Below are 12,311 nucleotides of genomic sequence, written 5' to 3'. Positions count from 1 at the left end.
GTGAAGCAAATACAAATGGATTCTATTATTCTAGAGTTGAACCTCAAATCTACAGAAGAAATCCTCATGAAATGTATGAGGTTTGTTTTTAGGAAACAAACAAACAAACAAACAAACAAACAAACAAAAAAGATAACATAAGCACTTAAAGGAGCCAGTGCAGACTCTTAATGAAATACATGTGTGTTTCCAACATATTCACTCTTTTAAATCATAAAGACCTTTAAAAAACTAGAAAAATTAATGTCAGATTTCTGGTTTTTTTCTAATTCAAACAGACAACATAAATACTCTTATACTACCCTAAAAAAAACCAAACAAACTAAAATTTAGTTCTTTGGGAAAAGAGAAAGGAAGTTATGAATTTCTGGATTCCCCCAAACAAGTGCTTCTAACTTAGAAAACTAAGAGTAATATGAATATGAAATGTCAGAACACTACTGTGATGAGTTCATGGGAACGTCACAGAGTGTCTTCTTAATGCTAGCTTCTGGAACAATTATAATCTAATCTTACTACTAAGAACAGTTGGATCCACCTATCTTGTTCACGGATTTCATTAATGGTGTGGTGGAAATGTAAAAACCTGTAGATCATACCTAGTCATCATGTGGATATTATTTTATGCATTTCAAAACCTTTTTGTTGTAAGGGAGCTGTGGGCTGTGTTCCTGCCACCCCAGCTCCTGGTCGCCTGGCTAGCTTATGCCCTGAAATAACAACACACAAACTGTATTCATTTAAACACTGCCTGGCCCATTATATTTAGCCTCTTCTAGGCTAATTCTCGCGTATTAATTTAGTCCATTTCTAATAATCTGTGCAGCACCACTAGGTGTGCTTGCTGGGAAAGATTCAGCATGTCTGACCTGGTGGCTTGCTTCATCGCGTCTGGCTCTGAGAGGAGCTGCCCTGCATCTGCTCTGGAGCACAGCGGCATGACATCTGTCCCAGAGAGGAGAGCTATGGAGTCTGAGCTCACTTCCTCTTCCTCCCAGCATTCTGTTCTGTTTACTCCACCCACCTATGTTCTAACCTATGAGGGCCAAGCAGTTTCTTTATTATTTAACCAATGACCTTCCTCCATCACCTTTTATACATTTTCCATGCTTGTTTTAATTTTGAGTGTTAGTTGGGAGTGTTTGAGTACATCCCTGTGTGTACACGTGTACAGGTGTGTTCAGAGGCCATAGGAAGATGTCAGTTATAATAGTGTTAATTCTTACCCTGACACAATCAAATGAGAAGAGAGTCCCAAAGAGAGACAGTGTAGATCAGGTTCACTTATGGGTGTGTCTGTTGAGGGTTCTGACCCTGCCCTCCAGCCATTACCCTCTTGGTTCCTGGGGTAACAACTATCCTGTTTCAAACACAGTAGATTAGTTTTTATCAGTTTTTGAACAATTATCTGTTTATCACTCCTATTCAGTTTCTTTCCCTCAGTATCATAGTGAAGTTTAAGATACATCTGCCTGGTTGCATGTAGCTATGTAGCTTATGTAGTTAAGGCTGTTAATTTTGTTACTGTATACTACTGGATGAACATGCTTGTGACCTCCGTTTTCGCAGTGATAGACATTCGATTTGTTTCCTGTAGTTTCCTATTATAAACGAGGTTGCCATGAGCACTCCTGAATGTGGTTTTGTCAATCATCCGCGCTCACTTTTCCTGTAAACCTGAGAATGAGGTTGCTCTATCAGAGGTATGTGTACGCTCACTGTATTGGATGACATAGTCTTCTAAAGTGCTGGTACCAACTTCAGCCTCACAGAAGTGTGGGAATTCCAGGTGCTACACATCTGTATGAACACTGGTGTTCTCTGTTCCTATAGCCAATCTAGTGTTACAATGTACAATAACATACGCTGGCATTGAAAAACAAAAATTAAAATTACATTTAATTTTATTCTCCCTAGTGGATAGTAGACTATTGTATGCTTTGTAAGTTTATTAGTCATTTGGATATCATATAAATGAATTTAATATTCATTCAGTTACAAGTTTTCCTATTGTGTTTCCTGTTTCCTTTTTTCTTATTGATTATTAGGTAGTTATCATATTTTTTTACACTAGGCCATATTCAGAGATATAAAACACAAATGGAATGCAACTTTTTTTTTAAACTCTATAAATGGTGTTTTTGACTGAAATTATTTATAACACATTGCAGTTCTTTATATTTCCTTGGCAGCTATTATTTTTTGTATTCAATAAATATTTAGACATTTTGGGGATATTCTCCTCCACTTTTTTATATTCTATATATCGTAATAATCATTTACATTTATTTTTATTCAAACTGTAACAGTATGTAAAATCTATAAGTCTCAAGTTCATTAAATGATAGTTTTAATACACCCAACATACTATATAATTAGGTTTGAGATTAAGAAACAATAATAGCATAAAACTCTTGACTTATTGTTTAGATAAATTCTGCAAAATTACTCTGTAACATGGTTAACAACTGACTCAAATTTGAAAATAATGTTAGGTAGTTGAGAGAAGATAATACGTACAATTTTATTGTGTTATAGAACTGCACAATTTTCTTCTTATATTCGTTGTCTTTAATTGTAGAATCATGAATTTTAAATTTTTAAATAATCTTAATTGCAATGTAATGATAACATAGTACAATTAAATGTATTATTTAAAATGCTGAATGCAAGCACACAATATAAATGTATCTACATATTTGTGTTATTTATTGATATTAATATGAAATAATATGAATAATATGAAAGATTGTTTCTTCAGTGTCCAGTGTTAACTTAACATAGTTTGCATTAGAGAAATGCTTCCTACATATTAGGGTTGGTATTTTATTCCTTTTAAAAGCACAGTTTTTGATTTTTTAAATCAAAATCATCATCATCTTATTTTTATTATTATTGGATAAGGAGACATGCCATAGCACATGTTTGAAAGTCAGAGGTCAACTTCATGGAGTCAGCTTTTTTCTTTCACTTTTATATGGGTTCTGAGGATCAAATTCACGTTACCATGCTTGTGTGGTAAGTGCTTTATCCACCAAATCACCTAGCCATTCCTGTTTTTTTTTAATACAGTAGAAATATTCACCATTTATTCCTTTTAGCATTAAAATTTATTTTATGCTTGATTTCAGGATGAGTATATTTTAATAAACTTATTTAAAGAATAAAATGAGTGGATCTATTGTCTTTTAGATAATTATGCCCCCTATAAATTTATATACTTGAATGTTTAATCATCAGGGAGTGGCACTACTTTAGAAGGATTAGGGGGTGTGGTCTTGTTGGAGGTAGGCTTTGAGGTTTCAAACATGCATACTAGGCCCAGTATTGCTTTTTCTCTTAGCCTGTGGGTCAGGATATAGTTCTCAGCTACTGTTCAAGGGCCACGAGTGCCACCATGTTCCCATTATGTCCCCCACAATTTGAAAATGGGTTAACTCTGAAATGTAAGCAAGCTCCAATTAAATATTTTCTTTTTATGAGAATTGTCTTTGTCATGATCTCTCTTTGCAGCAATAGAATGGTGATGAAGACAGGTTCCAAAGGAGAGAGTGTAATTATTTTTTTAAAAAAAAAACACAAACTTTCAGCTTAAAAATAGAAAAATATATATACATATATATGGTACAGTTCCTCTATTTTTTTTCTAATAGAAAATGTAAAAGGTGCGAAGATGTTCTAAGTTTATGAAGTAGCCTACATAATATCTACTATGCTGATTATACAGAGCACCTTCACTACACCCTTACTTTGGAAAAGAAGTCATCATAGAAGAAGGGACAAGCACCACAGTTCACAATTGTGAACATTCTCTTCACAAATAAATAATAAATAAATAAATTTCCACAAACACTTATGAACAGTGACAGTCAGAAGCTCAACTTTCTCTGCCAAACATAAGAGAAAAAAAATAAGGTTGGAAAAAAATCTGTCTTAATAATTTAGAATTGTAGAACAATATCAATATAGTAATAGACAGAAGTTTGGCATCATTTTATTTAATGCATTGATTTTATAAAGGGACTATTACATATTTTTGCACTAGGATAAAATAATAAACAGAATTTTAAAACCAGTAGTAGCATATACAATACTGCTATATAAAAAGTTGTATCATAAAAAATAAAAAAATAAATTAAAACGTTACATCATTCTTGATGTAGGCTTGAAGGCAGATATATTGTGATTAAGGTGTACAAAACAGTATCTCTCTTTCCTTCCAAGATAGGAAAATTGAGGTTAAGATATTTATGCTAAAATCTTCAATATCTCTCCTGGAATACAGTCTAGAATAAGTGCCTGCATTATCCATATACCAATGTCTTCTTAAGCCAGACTTTATCATCAAGGATGAATCAATGATTTCTTAATGAAGCTCCTCACCATACCACATTCTTTCCTTTATTTTTTAAATCTTCTTCCAAATCAATTCTTTTATCATTTTATTTTATTTCTATATCTTAATATTCTCAGTCTTTAGAAAATCATCCTTGTCTTCCAGGAGGGGACTTTGCTGCTACAAGAATATTAGAGTATTTTGCATGCAAATGGATGGAAATAGAAAACACTATCCTGAGTGAGGTAACCCAGACCCAAAAAGATGAACATGGGATGTACTCACTCATAATTGGTTTCTAGCCATAAATAAAGGACATTGAGCCTATAATTTGTGATCCTAGAGAAGCTAAATAAGAAGGTGAACCTAAAGAAAAACATATAGTCATCCTCCTGGATATGGGAAGTAGACAAGATTGCCAGGCAAAAACTGGGAACTTGGGGGTGAGGTGGGATGGGGTAAGGGGAAATGGGGAGAGAAAAGTGAGAAGGGGAGGATGGGGGGGAGCTTGGGGGAATGGGATGGTTGGGATAAAGGAAGGGTGGATATGGGAGCAGGGAAGTATATATCCTAATTAAGGGAGTCATCTTAGGGTTGGCAAGAGACTCGATTCTAGAGGGGCTCGCAGGTGTCCAGGGAGATGTCCCCAGTATATTCCTTGGGCAGCTGACGAAAGGGAGCCTGAAATGGCCCTATCTTATAGCCATACTGATGAATATCTTGCATATCACCATAGAACCTTCATCTGGCGATGGATGGAGATAGAGACAGAGACCCACATTGGAGCACCGGAATGAGCTCCCAAGGTCCAAATGAGGAGCAGAAGGAGGGAGAACATGAGCAAGGAAGTCAGGACAGCGAGGGGCCCACCCACCCACTGTGACAGTGGGGCTGATCTATTGGGAGCTCACCAAGGCCAGCTGGACTGGGACTGAATAAGCATGGGATAAAACCGGACTCTCTGAACATGGCGGACAATGAGGGCTGATGAGAAGCCAAGGACAATGGTACTGGGTTTTGATCCTACTGCATGAACTGGCTTTGTGGGAGCCTAGCCTGGTTGAATGCTCACCTTCCTGGACCTGGATGGAGGGGGGAGGACCTTGGACTTCCCACAGGGCAGGGAATCCGGACTGCTCTTCAGACTGGAGAGGGAGGGAGAATGGAGTGGGGGGAGGAGGAGAGGAGTGGGAGGAGGGGGAGAGAAGTGGGGGGAGGGGAGGGAAATGGAAGGCAGGGAGAAGGCAGAAATTTTTTCAATAAAAAAATATAAAAAAATAAGAAACAAATATACCCTGAAAAAAATGTTAGAGTGAATGTAAGTTTTAACATATTCTCTCTCTTGATAGCAGGAAACATGGGTTCACACACTATTACATTGTTTATATTTTCCACTTGAGTATGTCTTTCTGAAGATGGAAACATTCATATGTTGTCTTAGTCAGTGTTTTTTTTTTTTTTTTTTTGCCTTGAAGATACATCATTACCATGCCAATTCTTATAAAAGAAAGCATTTAACTGGGGCTTGCTTATAGTTCAGAGGTTTGATACATTTTCCTCATGGCAGAATGCAGGGCAACACACAGGAAGGCATGTTAGCTGAGAGTTCTATATCTGGATGTAAAGGCAGCAGGTAGAAAGAGTGAGCTTCTGGATCTGGCTTGAGTTTCTGAAACCTCAAATCCTACCCCAGTGAAACACTTCTTCCAACACAGCCACAACTACTCCAGCAAGACCACTTGCCCCAGTCCTTTCAAATAATGTCACTCCCTATGATTATCTGTAGGCCATTTCCTTTCTTAACTCTTTTTTCCTTCTTCCCCCCTTTCTTTTTTTCTGGGGAGAAAAGGCATGAGAAGAGGGAGAGAAAGAGTGAAGAGCAATCATGAAGTTGGGTGAGAAGAGGATGGGGAGGATTTGGGAAGGGCTGGGAGAAGGGAAACTGCTGTGGGATAATGCTCTTGTACACTGTAAAGATTTGTCACTCATGTTAGTTTAATACAATGCTGATTGGCCAATAGCCAGGCAGGAAGTATAGGTGGGACAACCAGACTAGGAGAATTCTGGGAAGAGAAAAGGCAGAGATGCATTCATCAACAGAGGAAGAAGAGGAGGCAAGATGAGAATGCCTTACTGAGAAAAGGTACAAAGCCACATGGCTAAACATGTACAAGAATTACGGGTTAATTTAAGTTGTAAGAGCAAGTTAATAATAAGCCTGAACTAATAGACCAAACAATTTATAATTTATATAAGCCTCAGTGTGTTTTTTGAGACTGAATACCTGGCGGGACAGAAACTTCCATTAACAGGAAACATGACCGAAATATATTGTATAAAAAATTAATACTAAAAATGATGTGAAAGCTAAAAATATACACTATCATTGGGGAATAAAAATAGAAGAGCTAAAACCCAAGTATAGACTCATAACATGGAGACAATAGTTTAGTAATTGCTGCTGTTAGGTGATTCCTCTTATCTTCACAATGAAATAAAATTATAATAAAATTACAACAAATATATATATATATTATATTTACACATCTGACATTAATAATCTGTCATCTATCAATCTATCAATATCTCTAATCTATGCATATATCTTTGTCTATCAATCATCTAACTGATCTATCTACCTACCTATCTATCTATCTATTGTCTATCTGTCATCTAGTATAAACAAACTGAAAGTCTTAGACATTTAGACTTGCTGTCAAGTCAGCACACAGTATCCAGATTTACCCTGATCTGCAACCACGTATTGTTAACTGAATGTATTTGAAGATGACTCTTCCTCCCCTTTAGCAGATTAACAAAGTATTCAACTGTGTACTCTCCTTAGAGCAACAAAAACTGCCATTCTAGAGATATCTTGTTTTGATGCTAGAGAGTTTGGCACTCTATTCCTAACCCAGGTTGCATCATATTGCATTAGTATATTTTGTTATCCATTACAGGTGACAATCACCACACAGCATGCAGTTGTCCATTAATTACTACTAATGAATTCCTGGGCTTTCTCAGATTTCACCTCTTAAGATCTTTCAAGGGCACACACTAATAATAGACCTAAATGTAGGAAGCAATAAGCCAGTGTTCATTAAGACTTTCAACATTATAAATTTATCTAGATATGAATGCTCCTTTTACTACCCAGTGAAGAAAGAAACCAAAATACCAATAGGTAAATAGATATTAATTATAAGAGAGATAAAATTCTATACATTTGCTTTTTATGGCCCCTAAATAGATTCTCAGAGTAAGACCTTCCTAACAGATAGGAAAATACAATCAAGGAACCTGTATGCATTGATGAACTCAATAATTCTGAGAGGTGTGACTCTTTATCTTGATATTCCAAAAGCTGACACCTTCATTGATGGGTCATGATTCTGTTATAAGTCATCACTGCCACTGAAGTAATGGAGGGAGGTGGCAACAATTATGTTCCAAATACACAAATATGCAATACTATGGGTTTATCACAAAATTAGCCCATTTTTGTAAAGGAACACGATTTTGTATTACATTTTTCTTAGAATTGCAGTTAGTGAATTGTCATTAAAAATGATACTATTTTACCAGAATGTAACATTGAAATTTTAAAAAACGCTGTATGTGGAGTTATTTTGTATATAATCACAGAGCAAAATTAATTTCGAAGTGAAAGTTTCTTTTGTAAGGTATATTCTATTTGCTTTCCTTGTTCTTATCTAAAAAATGAAATCTCTACCAAGAATAGGGTTTTATAGTAACACATTTTTCATTGTTTCCTTTGCTCTTATACAATTCCGAAGGATTCCACATTTTGCTTTAATGTGATATTCAAGGTGAGTTTCATTTCACAGTCTACACAAATGCTATCCAGACTGATCAGGCCTCTATTTCATTTCCGTGAAAAGTATTGAATTTTAAAGTTTGACTTTGACAAAAAAAAAAAAAGTTGTGCTTCTAACACAATGACACAAGCATGAAGCTAAGAACAGAAAATATGGAGAACATGTGGTCGAGTAAAGGGGGAATGGGAGGACCCATAATGCCATGCTGTGCTTATTGGGCACCGCATGTGTAGCATACACTGTAGTGAGCCAGGCAGGGCTGGAAGTTCACACTTGGAGGCCTGGTCCTCTGAAGATGAGGATTTTGAATGTTCTATACTCTTGATTGACAGTCATTTTCAGTTTGGTATTACTCAATGTATCAAATACCTCTTACCAAATTTGAGTCTCGTTATCATTCCATTCTTTGCAAATTTTAACCTCATTGCTGCTTTGTTTTGCTCAGACTTGTTAAAGGTTTGTATCAAGAGTAGCCTAACTTCAGGATTCACTTACCATTAAATTAAGTCCAGTTAATCAGCTGGATATGTAGGTAGGGTTTTGCCCTCTGGTGGATGCTTAGGGAAAGAGCTATAGTAGAGAGAAAGCTAAGCATCACTAAATGGGAACAAAAGCTAAAATATAATTCCGTTCAAGTTAAAATCTGAGACAAACAGTTAAAATAGAAATTTTAATGGGGCATCAAACAATCAAAATGTTGGGGCAGATTACGAAGACAACGGGAAAGCAATGGGGTTTCTCTTTTGAAGGTCTATTTTGGGGGTAGGATAGCCATGGGATCTAAATCAACATTATCATTTTATTTATTTATTTATTTATTTATTTATTTTTGATTTTTGAGACAGGGTTTCTCCGTAGCTTTTGGTTCCTGTCCTGGAACTAGCACTTGTAGACCAGGCTGGCCTCGAACTCACAGAGATCTGCCTGCCTCTGCCTCCCGAGTGCTGGGATTAAAGGTGTGCGCCAAATATTATCATTTTAATAAACATGACTTTCCCATGGATCATAGAGGGTATCTACTGTTGATCTTCTAAGTCTCTGTCTGGCAGTTAGAGTAATTTCAACTTTACATGTCTCGTTCAAAGGCAGTTCCTTGAAATCCTATTATTATGATTAAACACAAGAAGTAACATTTGCTGCAGGCATATTTCAAGAAAAATTGATGCTTAACACATGGAAGACATCCGGTATCTTTTAACCATCATATGAAAGCAACCTTTGGTATTTGTCTAGATATCTTTATTTTTTAAAAAAATCTTCTAGGAAAATAAACATTATTTTTCTGCCACTTCAATCCACCTGCATATTCCCTAGGCTCACACTCCCCTCCTAACTACATCTAATCAACAGTATTCCATCCAGCTAACTGTATACCCAGTATTCATTTTGATTTGGCTTGAATTGACACACCTGTGCAAGTAGCTTTGGAATAGGCTCTCATAACTTCAGTGCCGGTGTTTGCTCGTAGACAGAATCCAGTTGCTGCATCACCACCACCACCACACACATCGCTAGTTTCTCCCATTTTCCAGGTATGAATTATAACCACTGCCTGGCATCTGTGTGGAGTGTGCTTTGAGATCCTTATTTCATAGCATATAAATAAGAATTCTTTTCCTAAATTTATTTACTTAAGATAAATGTAATTGCTATCCACAATTCCCGGATTAGGGGATAATCCACAGGTACATAGTTGTAGTGGTTACATTCATTGTACACATTCCCGAGGTACAGAGTATTTGAGCCCATGTATAATGAACAGTAATCAAGTGAGAGTATGTGGTATGCCCGTCTCTCCAGACCCTTAAGAAAGAACTCTGAGCTCTTCTTGTCTTCTTTTTCCCATTTCTTCCTTTTCCCCTCTACATTTTCAGGCAGAGGCTAAGTATGTAGTGCAGACTGGCCTCAGACTCACACTTGGTAGTCTCGCCTCAATTCCCCAGTGTCCAATTACAGCCGTACAGGATCATATCTGCTTTCGATGTTCAACTAAGCAAGTAATTACCCAGATAATCAAACTCTTAGGCAGTCCTGGAGTGTTTGTAAAAGATGAAACTACCTGTATTCCTGTCTCCTACGCTCACTTAGCGGTCTGTGTTTCCTTGTATCCTGACTTCCTCTGTGGGCTTGCAATTGAGAGTCATTGCTGCCAAGGCATCCAGCTGCTTAATTGTACGTCTAAGTAAAAGAGCACATACATTAAGTCAAATAACACTATAGACTGGAGACGAAAACAAATCGGTGCTCCCTGGTCTGCAGTTATCCCCCACACAATTACATTGCCGTCCGGTCTCTAGAGACAATGCTTTTCAGTTCTCAGTGTCTGATGTCAGATGGGCCAATGTACTCGAACACTTTCCTTCTGCGTTCATTTTCTTCCTGGCTTCTGAGAACAGGCTTAGGCCTGATGTCACAGCCTGCTCCTTTACTTCACACGTCATCCTGGCAACTTACAATATACTCTAAAACACCAACAATTCTAGTTCATGTAAACTGTATCAGCTACAATATCTATAGTTAATCATTTTTAAACAGTGTCGTGTATATTACTCATAGCTTAATCATCTTTTTAGCTAATTCAACCTATGTTTTTTGTGGTTTTAATAATTTCTCTTATACTTTGCTTATTTCCATTTTTCAATCACGGTTTTGCATCCTATTTCTCTCTGGAACACGCCTCTAAGAACCTGTTGCTTGCCGCTGCCATACATGTTCTCACTGGAGTGACTCTGCTCTGGATGGCCGCAAGGCTGCATCCCTCATTTAACTAATTAATATTCCCCGTCAAGTGTGGATGAGCTCCACACTCCTACCTTGGTGCTTCTGCATGGTTTCAGCTTGGAGTTAGTTGCTCGCCTATTCTCTGTTTCTTATGTGAAGGCACCAAGCAAGCAGAGCAATGTGGACACTTCAGTCAGCTCTGAGGAGAGCTCTGGGCTCCTCTCTTTTCGTTTACAATACCACCATCCTGTAGCCAAGTCTTCTGTTCTCTTTTCCCTATGGCTATTATTTTTCTTCTGAATTAAATACTTAAGTAGATTTTTTTACACCTTTATTGCAGTCATAATGTCTTTCTGAGATGAGGGCTTATTCACTCTATCATGTGCAGCTTGAAATTAGGATAGTCAGGTCGTAAGACAACGAGGGGCACAAAATCTGATGGTATAAACACAGACAGTTCATACAGCACGAAGTCCTCCTGCACACCCGCCAGGCAGACCACAACACATTGATGCGTTTCTCTAGACTTTCTTTGTCAGTGGATGCAGGAGAGTGTTAGTTTACAGCCTAAGTGGATGAGTGAGCCCTGATTTCTGCCCATGCTCATACCCACAAGGCCTCATGCCCATTGGATGTCCACGTAGCTGTGTATGAGACTTCCTAGAATCTAGGAACAGGAATTATAAATTTTATTTAAAATAAATACTAAGTTCCCAATAAAGTGTTTCAGACACAAGGTACAAATCAGTGAATGATGTTTCTTCCATGGAAGAATTGCCATTCTAGCCACAGAAGGCACATTTTGTCCCCTGAATGCAGTTTAATTTCAATGTTAGTGAAAATTAACACGTATCTGGAATTAGGAGATGGGATTTGCCAAAGGAGGGAGTGGCTGCAATATACATTAAAGTAGGGTATTTTAAATGTCCTATTGAAAGGGTGGCTTGCTAAAAAAAAGTGAGGGGTTGCGGCAGTTTTCTTGCTCGCATGCAGCTATATGCCAAGCTGCAGTATCAGGAGAGTATCAGACTGCTAACACCGTAAAAGACCGCTCTCCATATCAAGGCAGGATGCGAAGTCCGTGAATGCATGATTGAACAATGCCACTTCAGACAGTAGCACGCTATTCGGCACTGAAAAAAAAAAGTGCTATCAAGCAAGCCTCGAAAGACACAGAAGAAATTTATACACACCTTAAACACTCCAAGAAGCTGAGGCTAAAAAAGCTACATCCGTATGATTTCAAATAAGTGCTCCACTGGAAAAGGCAAAACAGGGGAGACAATGAAGAGGTCACCGTAGGCCTGGAGTTAGAATGGAGGTAGGGACTTTGGTTAGTAGAGCGCGGGAATTCTCAGGACAATGAAACTGTAAGATATTCCGATGATGGTGCTGAATATCATAATCAATTC

The sequence above is a fragment of the Chionomys nivalis genome, chromosome 3 (genome assembly GCF_950005125.1).
Source record: "Chionomys nivalis chromosome 3, mChiNiv1.1, whole genome shotgun sequence".
Taxonomy (NCBI): domain Eukaryota; kingdom Metazoa; phylum Chordata; class Mammalia; order Rodentia; family Cricetidae; genus Chionomys; species Chionomys nivalis.
The sequence above is the reverse complement of the archived record's forward strand: the minus strand, read 5'-3'. Positions refer to the sequence as shown.